This window comes from Lucilia cuprina, chromosome 2, assembly GCF_022045245.1.
Source record: "Lucilia cuprina isolate Lc7/37 chromosome 2, ASM2204524v1, whole genome shotgun sequence".
Classification (NCBI taxonomy): Eukaryota; Metazoa; Arthropoda; class Insecta; order Diptera; family Calliphoridae; genus Lucilia; species Lucilia cuprina.
Window position 1 is genome coordinate 27135976 of NC_060950.1, and position 17746 is coordinate 27153721.

Genomic DNA, 17746 nt, shown 5'->3' on the forward strand with positions numbered 1-17746 from the left:
TGCCAAAATTCTTAAATTGGTCTGAAACGTATAAATATCTTATCCATGAGTCCATACGACGCACCACAAAAAACATGCATTTGCATATTTTGGTTTCCCTGCTAATAAGTAAATAAATAGTAAAGCGGCTTTTTTTTAGCTTTTTAAATCATTTTCTTTCAATATAAATATTTGTTGGATAGTGTTGTATTGCAAATGTTTTTATGTAAAATTGTTCGACCCTAATTCCTTATTTGTATTCATTGTTTTCTTTTTAACACTTGCTAATTTAAATATTAAATTTGTCAAATGTTTATTAGTAAATTTATCATATTATTGTTATATTTTTTTTAATTAACAAATACTTTTTTTCACACCAAAGTTAAACCATACTAATCAGAATAATTAAAAATGTAAATACATAAGAATAATGAACTGATTCAAAGCGAATCTCTAAATACCCTTCATTTAAAGCTAAAATATAAGACAATTAATATTTTCTTAGTGATCTGATCAGAAATACGATTCGTATAACTGTCAGCTCATTTAAATATATGCGTTTTAATTTTTAAAATAATAATTGATCCATTCTAATAAGATCGTGATCAATTGTAATATGATCAAGGCATATTAGTCGCTCCATCTGTTCTTTTTTTTGTAAATTTCCCTCAAATATTCTGTATTCGAAAGGTTTGTTTAAAAGATTCTGATCAATTAATATTTAATTACTCAATCTTACATAAAGAATTTTAAAGCTCGTGCAAAAACTAAATACAACTAGTATTAGCTCACAAACTCTTCCAAACTTTCTTAGAATTCTCAATGAATCAATCAACATGTTCGTGATTAAAACATTACAAATTAATGCAATTATAAAAATTGCAATGGAAACAAAAAGTGCACAATGAAAGGTCAAAATAGTGTTTGATTTTTGTTTTTCGTTCACACATTAAATTATTCTCAATTCAAGAAATAAATTGTTTATTTTATTTTTCTTTTATTCGAGTCTAAAAATAGTTTCAAAACCACTACATATAATAAATATGCCCAAGCCGCAAGTGCTGAGCACATTTTTTGTCATTCGAAAAATAGTTTTCAATTTCCATGATTGCAATTTTATGAATAAATTTCTATTTATGAGTGAGTAAAATATGTAACGAATGATTATAACAAATGGATTTTACGAATTTTTTTAAACCTAAAAGAGCTAAACGACTTTTATTAAATAAACATTTGTTTAAATCTTATTCTCTTCTTTATTTATAATGACAAAAGAATTATTTAAAGTTTTACAATAAAATAGATAGATAGATAGATAGATAGATAGATAGATAGATAGATAGATAGATAGATAGATAGATAGATAGATAGATAGATAGATAGATAGATAGATAGATAGATAGATAGATAGATAGATAGATAGATAGATAGATAGATAGATAGATAGATAGATAGATAGTAGATAGATAGATAGATAGATAGATAGATAGATAGATAGATAGATAGATAGATAGATAGATAGATAGATAGATAGATAGATAGATAGATAGATAGATAGATAGATAGATAGATAGATAGATAGATAGATAGATAGATAGATAGATAGATAGATAGATAGATAGATAGATAGATAGATAGATAGATAGATAGATAGATAGATAGATAGATAGATAGATAGATAGATAGATAGATAGATAGATAGATAGATAGATAGATAGATAGATAGATAGATAGATAGATAGATAGATAGATAGATAGATAGATAGATAGATAGATAGATAGATAGATAGATAGATAGATAGATAGATAGATAGATAGATAGATAGATAGATAGATAGATAGATAGATAGATAGATAGATAGATAGATAGATAGATAGATAGATAGATAGATAGATAGATAGATAGATAGATAGATAGATAGATAGATAGATAGATAGATAGATAGATAGATAGATAGATAGATAGATAGATAGATAGATAGATAGATAGATAGATAGATAGATAGATAGATAGATAGATAGATAGATAGATAGATAGATAGATAGATAGATAGATAGATAGATAGATAGATAGATAGATAGATAGATAGATAGATAGATAGATAGATAGATAGATAGATAGATAGATAGATAGATAGATAGATAGATAGATAGATAGATAGGAGATAGATAGATAGATAGATAGATAGATAGATAGATAGATAGATAGATAGATAGATAGATAGATAGATAGATAGATAGATAGATAGATAGATAGATAGATAGATAGATAGATAGATAGATAGATAGATAGATAGATAGATAGATAGATAGATAGATAGATAGATAGATAGATAGATAGATAGATAGATAGATAGATAGATAGATAGATAGATAGATAGATAGATAGATAGATAGATAGATAGATAGATAGATAGATAGATAGATAGATAGATAGATAGATAGATAGATAGATAGATAGTTAGATAGATAGATAGTTAGTTAGTTAGTTAGTTAGTTAGATAGATAGATAGTTAGTTGATAGATAGATAGTTTGGTAGATAGTTAGATAGTTAGATAGTTAGATAGATAGTTAGTTAGATAGTTAGTTAGTTAGTTAGTTAGTTAGTTAGTTAGTTAGTTAGTTAGTTAGTTAGTTAGTTAGTTAGTTAGTTAGTTAGTTAGTTAGTTAGTTAGTTAGTTAGTTAGTTAGTTAGTTAGTTAGTTAGTTAGTTAGTTAGTTAGTTAGTTAGTTTGTTAGTTTGTTAGTTTGTTAGTTAGTTAGTTAGTTAGTTAGTTAGTTAGTTAGTTAGTTAGTTAGTTATTTAGTTAGTTAGTTAGTTAGTTAGTTAGTTAGTTAGTTAGTTAGTTAGTTAGTTAGTTAGTTAGTTAGTTAGTTAGGTAGTTAGGTAGGTGGTTAGGTAATTAGAAAGTTTATGCAGGAAACTACGTGATGTCATAAGCTCTTGTGTTATAACATTTTTATTCTTTCCAAGCCCTTAATCTTTATCCCAAATATTCACATGATTTAAAATACCCTTTCCATTTAAGGAAAAGGGAATGAAAAAGTTTAAAACCACACCAAAACAGCTAAACCTCAAGAACAGCTCAATGGATCCCACACATATATATTTATTAAAATTTTCACCCGCAACAATAAAACTTAAGCCGTTACCATGTTCTACATACAGAACCGTTTAAATTCAGTTTCAAATTATTCCTGCATTGATTTATGACACATTGAGCACTTCTTAGTTGATGTTCGCTTATAAATCGAAATATATAAAAGGGGATTTAATAATTCAAATGTTTTTCTTTTATTTCCCAAGAAACAGGTGTTTTATGATATTGTTTCATTTTCTTTACAAAACAAACTATATTTATGCTTTATCAACTTATTATAATGTATTGTATCTGTAATATAAATGTGGGTGAATTATTTTTTCGCATCTGTAGAGAAAAAAGTATATAAACGCAGAAACAACATAGTAAGCAACACCTTTCAACCTAATCGCTAAATGGGAAGAGGTGTGTTATAGTTATCGTTTTGTGAAAAAATGTATACAAAATATTCCATATTGCAACTTTTTCGTAGTATGTATGAATGTATGTATATTTTTTTTTTTGACAAACGCATTTTTAAATATTTATTTACGTTATTATAAATACAGCTAAAAGTGTGTAAAAATAAGTATATATTTCTTGATACTAATACATTTGTATATGTTTGTAAACATTAGTATTGCCCTTGTCGTTGGTATTTGTTTATAAACATTAGTATGACCCTAAAAAGCTTTTGCCATTAATAAGTTGTATTATAATGTCTCCATTTTAAATTTAATGCTATAATTTTTAAACATTTTCTTAGATCTTAATGTAGTGATCTAAAGGATCCTTTTATTATATGTATAAGTTTTAGACAAAATTTTTCTATGTTAGAGTTATAATCAATACATTTTTGACTGATTCAATAATAAAAAAACTTTATATAGAATATTTTTTGATAATGGTATTTTACTTAGTTCTAAAGAAAGAATGTTCTTTCCAAATGTGATCATTTTAATAGTTTATAAGTGCAAGTAAATGCAAACCTTTTATGTTGAGTGATCAGTGATCACTCTCTCAAACGTTACTCATACGTATTGATCTTACACAAGTGTATGTTCACTACAAAATTATATTTCTTTGATATATGACTTGGCCAACTACATATAGGAATGTTAGGTAAGGTAAAAAAGATAGTATATTCGAAGGTTTTTCTTTTAATGTTATGAAACACATCATCAGACATGTACGTCATGTTTATTACAATCAACATCGACGATGGTTGTCACTGTGCAGTGCGTTTCAACGTAGAATTTTTTCATTGCAGAATGTAAATACCCAACAAACATGCAGACAATAATTTATATATAAAAAAGCGTTACTGACTGATTCATCATCGCACAGCCCAAACGGATATATGTGGTTTTGGTTATGTAGATCCACTAAGGAGGGATTTTTGGAAAACGAATGTAGATCCACTAAGGAGGGATTTTTGGAAAACGAATAAAACATGTTTTCTTAATTATCTTACACAATATTAGTGATACAAGAAAAATTCTCAATACACCTATATCTACTCTTAAAATGAGCAGATGGGTGTCTGGTACTTTTTTCAAATTCGGACTTTTAAGAGGTAAATATGTGTAACAAATGTGATTATGGTACCTTTTTTGGCCCCTTATAATTTTTGAACTAATTAACATAATAAAAATTTTATAAATATTTTGGAAAAAAGTACCTAAACGGGGGAAAAAACGGGAAGTTTAATTTTATTCAAACTCATTGTGCCAATTTTTTTAAAATTTTAAAAATTAGTTTATTTACTCACACAAAATAAGCTGTTGGTATATTATTTTGGAATTTGTGTACTAAGTCCTATATAGGACCAAATTCGAGTAAATTTTTTGGTACTTTTTAAAAGCACTATTTTGCTGGAACAAATAAATGCAGATTTTAATCATTTGAGTTTTATCTGTGATATATAGATTTAAATACGGAACATTTTGTAAACTTAATTCTCGAAAAAAGTATATTCCTAAGCGAAAAGGGGAAAAATTGTATCACTTTTGGCACTTTTTCTTTCTTCAAATGATACTCTTTGTATGTTCTTTAATATTAATTCAAAACACATGATTATCAAACATAATGGTCCTCATGGAATAAGATTCTTTAATCATGTGATATTGAACGCATAAAACTGAAACATTAAAAAAATGTTTAATTAATTTTAATTTTCTATAAAAGTAAACAAAATATAATTTAAGTTAGGCTAGCGAAGCACCCAGGGTATGCTAGTTAAAGATACTTTAATAAAAAGTATTAAACAAACCTATGATAAAACAAAAATACATAAGTTGTTTTTTGTACTTTTTTCACAATTTCTCTGTTCTGACTCTATCTTTAAGCAAAATTGTCACAATATATCGTACATATTTACATATGCATAACGTAAGCTCTCACATGTATAAAATCAAACTATATCTGTGAGAGATTTCGTTTTAAACTCTTAGCCGATGCCTGGTCTAAGCAATAAATAAAAATATAGAGAAATAATTACAGATAAATATTGAAAAAGAGTTTGCAATAAGTAATATATACTAAAAAGGAAAGTTATAACCCTTTAATATTTATCTATCTTAAACAAAACTCTCATATGCTACAGCGCTTTTTCAAATTCACTTTATATCAGCAAAACGCAGTAAGCTCTCAAATGAGCTCTCTTTTACTCTTTCTTTAACGTGTGCCAATGTTCACGAATAGTCAGAGATCATTTTTTTACTCTCTGACTTTCGCTACTTTAAAGAACAAAACAAATCATTATAAATTTTTTAATAAATATAAATGTTCGCTGGGTAAGTATTTATTTACTCTTAAGTCTTTGTGTAAGTAGGTGAGTATGGGTTTTTGTAAATAATACTTTAATGTAGTTGTTTTGTTCCTTTGTCTGTTTGTTTATTGTTGTTATTATTATTCACATACATTTATTGTTGAGTACAATCAGTGATGAGAGAGTGATTGAATAACGGAATTTTTTAAAAAGTAAATAAATTGGATAAAATTGCAATAACAGATGGAAAAATCATACTCAATTTTTTTAAAAATTCTTTTAAAAACTCGATGGGATCCAAGAAGTCAAACCTTGAGAGCTATGTCGGTACATAATTTCATCTAGCCCACATACAAGTTTTTACAACTCACTTGCCCATCACTGTCATTATTAAAAAAAAAAACTACAAAAACATATTTCAATCAAACATCAACAAAAATGTTCACTAAATACATAAAACCCGCATTATACTTCTGGGTATGTGTATGATAACACTCAGGATATACACATTAATGTCCTGATATCCTACTTAGGTAACTACTTAGGTTTGTTCGTTAGTCTATAGCGCCTTAAATAGTTATTAATTAAATTTAAACAAATAGGTCATAAAATGTTCTAGTGGATTTCTTTCTACCACTAGATCCTTTAATGACCTATTTTGACTCAAGTATAATTAATAATATTTAACTAAAGCACAGTATAAATTTCAACAATCTTTAAGTTAACACCCCTAACAACGCCGGGTAAAAAAATATAAAACTAACACAAAACATAAAAACTGCTGTGTGTTTTTTTTCTTTAACAACAAAGTATGTTTTTTCTTCGAACGTGTTAAAGGTAAATATCCTTTATATTTATGTACATAAATATGTAAATAAGTTTGTTCACACAATATATCCATATAAGTCGGTACATAAAAACTCACACATCAAAAAAAAGTTTACCATTAAATAGTGCGTAAAAGAACAAAAAAGATTTCTTTAAATCCAAATGGAATTCACTAAAACACTTTCAGTTTCACAAAATCATACTTCAGTGGATAAAGAACATGTACTATTTAATATTTAAATCTAGATCACAAGAACCAAAAGGATAATCTAATACACAAACACTCTTAGACTTAGCGTTATAAATATGTAGGTATTTAGTTAAAACAACACACTGGGCTTAAAGACAGAAAGAAAAACTGCAATCGTTTTTAATTGAAATGAATCGTATACAAGTAAAAGTGTTTCGTAAAAGGAATAGGGTTGATGGAAAAAACTGAAGAAATAAAATTAAAACCTATAAAAATTTATTAAATTTTAAATTGTTATTTACAATAGAATAAAATATAGATAAGGCTATAGAGTAGACAATGAATTAAAAAACCTTGAGTGCAATATTCTAGTCTATAGTCAAGTATACTTATATTCTAGATTGTCACCTAGTTTATAGTATAGTTTATAGTCTAGCCCATATTCCAGTTTAGTTTAGCCTAGTCTAGTATATAGTCTACTCTGTAGTGCAGTCTAGTATATAGTCTAGTTTTTAGTATGCTGTAGTCTAGTCTATAGTCTAGCCTATAGTCTAGTCTATAGTCTAGTCTATAGTCTAGTCTATAGTCTAGTCTATAGTCTAGTCTATAGTCTAGTCTATAGTCTAGTCTATAGTCTAGTCTATAGTCTAGTCTATAGTCTAGTCTATAGTTTAGTCTATAGTCTAGTCTATAGTCTAGTCTATAGTCTAGTCTATAGTCTAGTCTATAGTCTAGTCTATAGTCTGTCTATTCTAGCCTAGTATAGTCTAGTCTATAGCGTAGGCTATTAATAGGCCAATCTATAGTCTTTCGTATTGTCTATAATCGATTCTGTAGTCTAGTGTATAGTGTAGTCTAGTCTATAGTCTGCTTTATGTCTATTATGGAACCAAAGTTCCGATCAATATTTCAATATTTTACAAATGGAAAGACAACATCACTATGCCCCTATATTTTTTTGATGGTGAGTATAAAATCTGCTATAAATACGATTGTGTGGGTTATGTGCCCCACTGTAAACACACATATACATACATTTTGTGTTGTAGACAATTTCGGTATCATGTGAATCAATTTTAATTAAGATAAGAATATAAGGTTTCTTGTCAAATGAAAAGATATAATAAGAGGAATACATGAAAGAGAATATGTTTGTAGTTGTTTTCATTCAAGAATAAATGATAAATTATTTTAAAATAAATATGATATATGATTTCTTCTATTACTTTGTTATATTTGAGAGTATTTTCTATTCGTTTGATAAATTGAAAAATGAAAAAAATATGAAAGTAACAGATAAATTTTAATTAGAAAATTTTGTTAACGGCAGGAATTCGTATAAAATTTACATCTATTCATGTGTATTCATATCGTATACTTCTGATATAAAATCAGTAAGTTATGTTACCTTTTATTTGAAAATCTTATATAAATCTTATAATTTTAAGTTAAATTACTTTTTAACAAAAATTTTTGAACATACTCTTAATATTATTTTTTTTCTTTCAGGCTACGGGGTCGAGACCTAATAGTTGGAATATATTACAATTTTGAGGTAATTTTTCAATACAAAACTGAAAATCAATATAAATTTTCAAATTATATATTATGAAACAACCGATAAAACTTTTTGAAAAAATTTTTTGAAAGAATGCCCCAACTTATGAACCGATCAAAAAATGACTATAATGCTAATAAGTGCTTTTAAAATACCAGTAATACAACGAAATTCTACAATAACAAGTTTTATTCTATATTTGACTGAATAAAAACTGATTAAATCGCTTATAACATGTTTCAAACTGACAGTATAGAAACAAAATTCGACATAAACAAATTTTATCAGATCTTAAATCTCTTTACAAATGTTATAAGGATCGGTGTATAACTGAACTCTACGATCTTCTTCAGGAAATGTCTCTAAAGTTCACAAGTAGCTTCAAAATGCCAGCATATCAGCAAAACTCTGCTAACATAGCTTTTATTGGAATTAAAAACTTTACACTTATTAATTAAGGACCAGACCTTTAAAAAAGTACTGTACAATTTTTACCTCCGAACTTACCTTTAATCTTAAGCAAGGTAGCAATTTAAATTATAATTTGGAACATACGCTTTTCTCGACCTAAGAAAGAAGACCATGGAAACGGTTAAAATCTGTCCATTATTTAAACTAACCTCCATACAACAGTACCTCCCGGAAAGGACTTTTGAGCTTACAATTATGTTATATACATACCCAGCTAAAATAAAACGAAGTACTTTCAAAAAAATTATCACCACTTCACAATTGATACAAAGTGAAATTTTACTTTCTGTGGAAGTGATTTTTTTCTTACTTCCACAGAAGCGAAAATAATCTAATTTTTCTATTGATCGTATATTATTTTGTTGTTTAAAAGTAAAACTCTTCACTTCCTAATAATTTACTGAAAAAAGAACATAAAAATTATTTCCTGAGAATGATTTCAGAAGTAGTTCTTTTTTGCTGGCTAAATCTCAATAAATACAAAATGATGATTTTGCTTAATGTCATTAAGAGATCGGGGCCCATTTGACCCTAGCTCCAATATAAAGTCTCCTACAGAAAATGACTTGAATGTCCAAAATTTACTTATAAACGCTAATGAAGCGATGATATAAATATTATGCAAATACAAATCTGTTCATAAAATTCTATGTGGATCGCACTACATTTGCTCCTAGATCCTAGATCCTAGTTTTTAGTTAGTTAGTTAGTTAGGTAGGTACTTAGTTAGTTAGTTAATTAGTTAGTTAATTAATTAGTTAGTTAGTTAATTAGGTAGGTAGCTAGTTAGTTAATTAGTTAGTTAGGTAATTAGTTAGGTTGTTAGTTAGTTATTTAGTTAGGTTGTTAGTTAGTTAGTTAGTTAGTTAGTTAGGTAGTTAGTTAGGTAGGTAGGTAGGTAGGTAGGTAGGTAGGTAGGTAGTTAGTTAGTTAGTTAGTTGGTTGGTTGGTTGGTTGGTTAGTTAGTTAGTTAGTTAGTCAGTCAGTCAGTCAGTTAGTTAGTTAGTTAGTTAGTTAGTTGGTTAGTTAGTTAGTTAGTTAGTTACAATAAGGAGCTCGTTATTCGTGGTGTCGCCAACTTTTCTTTTAATTTATTTTCAATGTTTGGTGTCTATTGAATATCAAGTGTAATGAATAAATTAACCTGAAATCTATGAAACGAAAAACGAACTTATTTGTAGATTTTCAATTCAATTGTTTACGCCTGAAGTATTTTGCTCACATGTCTACTACATTATCGTGCATACAAGAATGAACTTCATACTAAAATATTTGCTACAAATGGATGTTTGTAAGTAATATTTTCTTTCTTTTCAGTTTATGTAATTTAAAACTTACTTTGCAACAAATATACATTATTAAATACTAAGTTTTAAATTTCTGTTAAATAAGTTCAAACTTAATTTTATAGTAATTACGCAATTTACAATTAGTGAAACTTGCATTTTCTTAAAATGTATAAAAAATTTAATATAATTTTTAAAGCAATTTTCTAATTTTGTAACTTTTTATGTTTCATCTGATTGTTTTCCTATTGTGGCTAGTAAATGACTTGAAATTTCCATAGTTTGTATACCATCAAAAAAAATTCATACAATATCAATACTATAAAAAAATATCTGTCTCATGGTGTAGAAATAACATAAATACTACTATTTTATATGCTTCAATATGTTATTTTCTTGTTATTTTTGTTGTTCTAGTTACATATTGGTTGCATGTGTGCATTTTTCTTTTCGGGTGACAACTACAAATATCTTTATAAATATTTGTTATTTTCCATTTTTTGTAGATTCTTTTTTGCCAATTTCAATTTTCTATTGTGCAATTTGTTTTTTACATGACATGAACAAAAAATATAAATGTTTTGTTAGTTTGTAAATGAATTTCAGGACATATGCAAATATTAAGGGTATTCACAGGATGGTGTGGGAATGAGGAATCTTTAGCATGACAGTTTTAGAAGCAAGTCGACAACAATGGTGAACATCGGAGCTATTATCGATAATGAGAGTAAAAGTATTTGTAAACCATATAAACCAAAAGTGATCAAAAAAGTATAATGAATTGAATACCCACACATAGAGAAATATTAGTACGAAAGCGGTACACTATGTATCTATATAGTTTTTGCAAGAATATAACTTCTTAAAAATATACTATATATTTTAAACTGCACTATTTTTTCTTTAATCTTTGAGATATTTATTTGGTTATTAAGAAAGTTTTATTTTTACTACAAATTTACAAACAAGTTTATGCATTTTTTTTCATGCAACAAAAAACTAAGGAAATGGAAGTGGCAAAATGACTCACATTTCCACATTTCTGGTATTTTTTTTTCTCCTCTACCTTCAACAGGGAGAGTGGGTGTTATATTGTCAATGAAGTGTAAAGTTTATACTGTCACACTTTGCAATATATTTTTTCCACTAAATTGCCAAAAACAAATCGAAGAAAAAAAACTAACTTTTTCTTCGTTTCAAATTTTTTTTCTCGTAAATTTTATTTCAATTATTTGTATTCTGGTCTTAATGGGTGGTTTGTTGGCTAAAACATGTCATATAAATAATGTATGTAAATTTTTACCTATATTTACTTGAAGACTTCATGTATCTGTGCATATTTATTTAAAGGTTTTCGTAAAATGATAAAATTTGTGGAAATTTCTATATAAAGTCAGACTATATACATATGTATGTATTTGTGTATGTAACAACATTTGTGATGTAGATAAAGGTGAGTGAAGTCAAGATGGGTTAACTAAATTATTGCTTTATAAAAACCCTCAGTTAGTGCAATACACCGAGGCCTATGTTGGGCCTATTACACCAGACAATACCACTGATCATTAACCTATCGAACGTTACTAACTTGTTAGTTAGTAAGCCGTTTTGAAGGTCCTATTAGGAGCGGCTAACTAACTAACTCATTTGTTAATTAGCCGCTTTGGAGGTCCTGTTAGGTGTGTTCAGGTTCCAGTTGAGTTTGTTGTCCAAAATTAGACCCAAGTAATTTGCAATATATGACAGTGTTAGTGCAGTTCCATTCATCTTAGGACTTGCAAATCGGTGGGATCTTGAAACGTCTTGTGAATAGAACCAATTTTCTATGGGTGGATTAACTCCTAAACCACAGTTATGGCACCATCTTTATAGCATCTTTAGAATGGATTCCAATATCTCAGCCAGAACCTTTGGATCCTTACCAGCAACTGCTGTTGCAACTTCGTCTGCGTAGGTAGTTGTTTTGCAACTCGTGTTTTCCAGAACCGTTAGGATTGATTTGATATTAAGGTTCTATAAAAATGGAGATAGTACCCCACCTTGCGGTATACCGTCAGCTTTTTGGCAGCCTGGAATGTGGGTAATCATTAATATTTCTAGAGTAATATGACTATTCGTGGTCCACGTACCATCGCTTTTCTAATTATAGGATGTAATCGTAGTCTCCGAACAATCTTCTACCTCACTGCAGAATTTTCTTCAGGATTGTCTTTTAGCTGCCCTTATAAGTTTCTTGAAAATATTTAGGGCGGATTTATATTTGGTGAAGTTACCGCTTCTTTTGGATTCATTAAATAACTACCTGTATAATTTGCGTTTTTCCGTTATTTCTGCAGTCCTCTAGGAGGGCTTAGCCTTGCCTTTCCTGATAGTTTTCCTACAGGATTTATCAGTGGTTTGGGCTAAAGGGTTAGTTAGTAACTTCACTGTGGAGTCTAAAGAGGATATATCACAGATGGAGGTTTAAGTTAGCACATATTGTACCCTTCAAAACCTCTGAATGGATAGTCCAGTTTGTTTTCTTTCTTTTTTAGAGAGTGTGTTTCAGTGTTCGGATCAACAGAGAAGTTGATCGCATGATCAGAGAAAGAACAGTCTTTATACACGCTCCAGTCAATGACTGAATTAGAGTATTAATCGCTAACAAGTGTAATGACCTCTCTTCTGTTAGTAATGATAAAGGTGGGATCATTCCCCTATTAGCTACTGTTAATTTTGTTTTACAATATTGTCAATAATGCTTTTTCTGACAACGTTGCAAAAGAAAATTTGTAAGTTTAGACAATTGTTAGATATTGTCTGAAAATTTTACTGACAACGTTGTAAGATCTGACAACCGTGTGCCGTGATAAACGGTTGTCAGATCTTAAAAACAAAATTTGTAAGTTGGCGCTGTTATTTGACATTTCTGCACATTTTACTGCCAACGTTGTAAGATTTAACGACCGTGTAAACATAGCATTAGTATCTGCACAAATTACTAACTAACTAACCAAGTAGCTAACTAATAACATAGCAAGTAAGGGACTAAATGTCACTGAAACTATCGTGTGCACTAAGCTACCCAGCAGTTCGACGGGACAGTCCCGAACTGACCACTTAACCTACCACTTGTGGTGGCCCCTAGCCACCTGACTACCCAGATTACCAACCAATTTAACATGGACTTGTAGTACGAGGAAGTCAATCGGAACTCTATACCCTACAAAGAGACAGTCAAAACACGGTCAAAAATAGTCAAAAGATGGTAATTTCCAAATGGGTTCTTGGAAGTCAGTCACATTACTAACTAATTAACTGGCGCTACTTTTCTTGCTAAAAAATTAGGACATGGACGTGTAGAGTAGAATTCCTAGGTTACTTGAGGACAGTAAAGAGGCTACTGTCTCCGCTTCAGCTTACAAAAAGGACACTAAAGTGACGACTGTCTTCATTCTCGATTACAAAGAGTACATTCGTGACGAATGTCCCAAAACATACGAATTACAATCATCCAGGTGGTTAACTATTTGTGGAAATTACTGTCTTTTTCGTATGCAGTGACTCTTTGTCGAACTGCTGGGTATATATTGGTGTCAAAAGTTAGTTTTTAGCGAATATTTAGCTCTTTTCAAATTTTAATACACATACGTATTGGAATTTGTTATATCCCCAATATACTGTATGTATTGTTTATTTATTACAAAACTTCTAGACAAATATATTTCCTTTCCATATATCATACATCATTTTCTCGACAATGCTATTTGTTAAATAGTCTTTTTAGCAATGTACATTTTCTAAAACTAAGAAAATAATATTTTTTCAACTACTTTTTATTTTTCTCGATTTATTTGTTTTATTTAAACAAACAAATTTTATTTCCTTTAAAGTTTTCAAATTCACAACAAATCACTCAGTTGAAATACATACAAGTTCACATAAATAGTATGTATGTATATAGTTTATTTGTCATTTTGATGAGTGAATTATATTTATTATAGCACTTGTAACATGTTGAAAATTGTATGTGACATATTTGTCAAAATAGATGATATATGACTTAACAAAAATAACAGCAAAGGAAGATTTGCCAAAAAATAAATTTTAAAAAAATATCTATTACAAACCTAAAAACATTATATGACAACATTTGAATTTCGTTGGCTGCTCATTTTGTTCACTTTGTAGGAAATTACAAAATATACAAGTTTGAAATAAGTAAAAAGTGAAGCGAGCATGTTTGATTATATAATACCCTACGTTGAATTACTTGAACCTTTAATTAAAGGTCTTTAGACTAGTCATTCGGCAAAAATAAAATGAAGTAATTCCAAAAGAATAACATATATCACCACTTCAAAAGTAGCATGAAGTGAATTTTTTACCTCACTTTAGTGGGGAGGGTATATAGGGTTTGTGCTGATGTTCGTAATGTACAATAATATTGGTCCTGTACCCACCTTAAAGTATACCAATCTGCAAAGAATCATTTTCTTAGTTGACGCAACAATAGAAGATCATGTACCAATTATACGGCCTCATTAGCCCCTATAAAAAGCCTTCTTCAAAATTTGACTTAAATTTCCACAACTTTTTGCATCAATAAATGGCTTAAGTATATCTGCGACAAGGCACAATTCAACTTTAATACTTAATTATGAAAACTAACATAGAAATTACTTCCTGAGAATGACTTCAGATGTAGTGTATTTGAAATCAAATAGAAAGGACATTCCTCCTACGACAAGTTTGTGTTAAAATCATTACTTCTTCAGGTCTTTTTCAGTTGTATTTTATAATACTACAATTTCACTTCGTAATAACTTCCAAAAAAAAGAACATAAAAATTACTTCATGAGAATGTAGTGAATTTGGAATCAAATAAAAAAAGATTATTCCTCGTACGACAAGCCTGTGTTAAAATCATTACTTCTTCAGGTCTTTTTCAGTACTTCCATGGAGTAAATTTTACTTCTTTTTCACTTCTTTGGAAGTTCCTTTTTTTGCTAGGCAAAAGCCTGCCTAATGAGAATGTACTTGACAATAGAATAGTCTACAGATAAGTCAATTAACTTTTCAATATACTGCCGCTTAGACTACTCCATCGAATTTGAAATAGATTAGACTTCTGGTCATAGAATGGTCAATAGGGTAGTCAATAGACTAGAACATATATTAATGCACAGTGTATACAATAGACTAGTCAATAGAATAGTCCATAGAGAGTCAAAAGACTACTTCATAGTGTAGAGACTAGTATAGTTAGAATTGACTATTTAATAGTGCATAGACTTGAAATGAAGTAAAAATTATATGTACTAGTCAATCCATATACTAGATAATAGTCTAGGCAAGTTAGTAGACTAGAGCAAAGATATGATTAATATTCTAGTTTACAAGTCCGATAGTTTAGTCTATAGCCTTGATAATGGGAAAATCCATAGACCAAACGACAGTTACTTCTCTAGATTGGTCAGCAGAAGATACCGGATCCCGATATAAAATATCAGGTTTATACCTACCCCCGACCCTACACGGCATTTTACCTCGATGATTTTCTACACCTTGATGATATTGCCATCCGGGAGCAAAGAAGTCCAACCTCTTATGCGGTGACTATAATCTGGTGGTGTAAAATATATTATAAACGATTGCACACAGGACAATGTTCCGGGCTTTGTCTTGTGCCTGGTATTGGACTGTTAGCTTCGGAGAGAATGTTTGTTAAAAGACTGATGTACGCTAAAGTCTAAAATAAGGGATCATTTCGGTGATGTTTTCGAGCCAACAGATACCCCGCAGTGTAGTTACTGTGAGACCAAGCATTGTAAATCGGTTGGTGTCAAGTGAATGTGATATGGGATGGATGTAGAGGTATTTGAGCGTTATACCTAGAGTTTGGCATATTTTTCTTAATGTTTGTATTGGAAAAATGAGAAGTGCGCTAAGTTGTAGATTTTGCAAGTGATACCATTGCATTTTCCTTCCTTGTCAATGTCTTAGGGTTGTTTGATGGATTCGTATTTTGGTCTACTATTTACTTGTCAACAGAGGCTATTCAATCTGCGTAGAAAAATAGTTATATTTTTGCATCACCAACAATGGTCAGTTATTCGAGAGCTGGACTATTTGAACAAAGTTCTTGTACATGAACCGGTAGAACTATGCACAAAAATTGCCGCCGGCGTCTAAGAAAAACACAAAGGGGCGTTGATTCGTCGCTTAACAAGCTCGCCCTTATATTAGGATGAATGGACGCAAATCGTTAAATAGACTCAAAAAATATCCACCTGGTGGCATGTTACCTTGGTGAAGCCTCCGCCTTGGTGTTATTGCAATCCCGGGGTCTAAAGAAGTGGCCAATACCTCTAGTCTGACCAAGACTATAAAATTGGTTACAGTCGACTTGTCCTTGCGTAGATTGAAAGAGGTCAGACCAGAGCACCGCATAATCTGGTACTACGGGTGGCCAGTTGCCCGCAGGACTATGTCGTACCTGTTCAGTTGGTTGAGGTTCCTTCGGGATCCACGTAGGGGCTGTGGTTTAAACCCAAATTCGCGGGGAGAGTAAGAGACAGTTAAAAGACTGATGTAAGATAAATTCGGTACTGTTGCCAAAACAACAAATAACCCACAGAGGAGTGACTGGGGGAATAACCGTTGGAAATGAGTTGATATTATTTGTATATGGTAAGCGATAAATGTGAGGTACGGCGGACCTTTTCCCACCGATCTACCTTTTATGAATGTGTCGTATGTTTCTCTCTTATGAATGAGATGTGTGCTGGGTTGAATGATAATGGATGAAAGGTATCATGTATATATATGATACCATTGAGTTTTCCTTCCTTGTCCTGATATGTTCAGAGTATACTCTGTTCATATCAGAATTACCACAGTGTTTCCTTGTGAGTAAGAAGTGAAGAAGAAGTGGACCGTACTTCGGTCCACCGGTTACATCTCTAGGTTCTGTTGCCGAATCATCAACAGATGCCATCTAATGGTCAGATATTAGATAGCTCGAGCACTTGTGCATGGAACGGTCAAAGCCAATGTACAAAAATTGCCACCCAAGTTCTTCATTGAAGGTTAAAGGGGCAATGGTAGACAGTTCTCAAGTCTACCCAGTGGAGGAAAAACCACCGTAAAGTAAGGCCGTCAAGTCAGGTGTTCACGTTAAAATGACATTTACTCAAAAAATAATTTTGGTATCCCAGAAAAATATTTTAAATATTTGCTAATGATTTAGTTATTTCATACATTACTTTGTTATGGTTGAAAATAATTTTTAACTACTTATTTTGTAACAAAAATAAGTAGTTATTCACGCAAAAAGTAAGTACTAACACTTTGACCCAATATTATTTGCCTACTTACCGGATAATTAAAGATTTTACATGGATTTTATGAAATTTATGTGCCTGCAACATGTTACAAACACCACAACAAACTAATACAACTCTCTCCCCTACAGTGGTTAAATATTACCACCAAAGGACATTAATTTCATTTACATTTTGTCATTTTAGTCTTTGTTGTTCCGTTTTTTGTTTTTTCTTCAAATATTTATGATCATTTTAAAAATGCATGTCTGTGTAGGA

General features: G+C 30.0%; 1 long non-coding RNA gene across 1 annotated transcript in view; it reads left to right on the plus strand.

Annotated features, from left to right (window-relative positions):
• Positions 1-17746, plus strand: part of LOC124420746 — an 83595-nt gene that overhangs the window by 19587 nt on the left and 46262 nt on the right. Inside the window, exon 2 of the long non-coding RNA XR_006941354.1 lies at positions 8358-8403. This is a non-coding gene — a long non-coding RNA (uncharacterized LOC124420746). The remainder of the gene's footprint in view (positions 1-8357; positions 8404-17746) is intronic.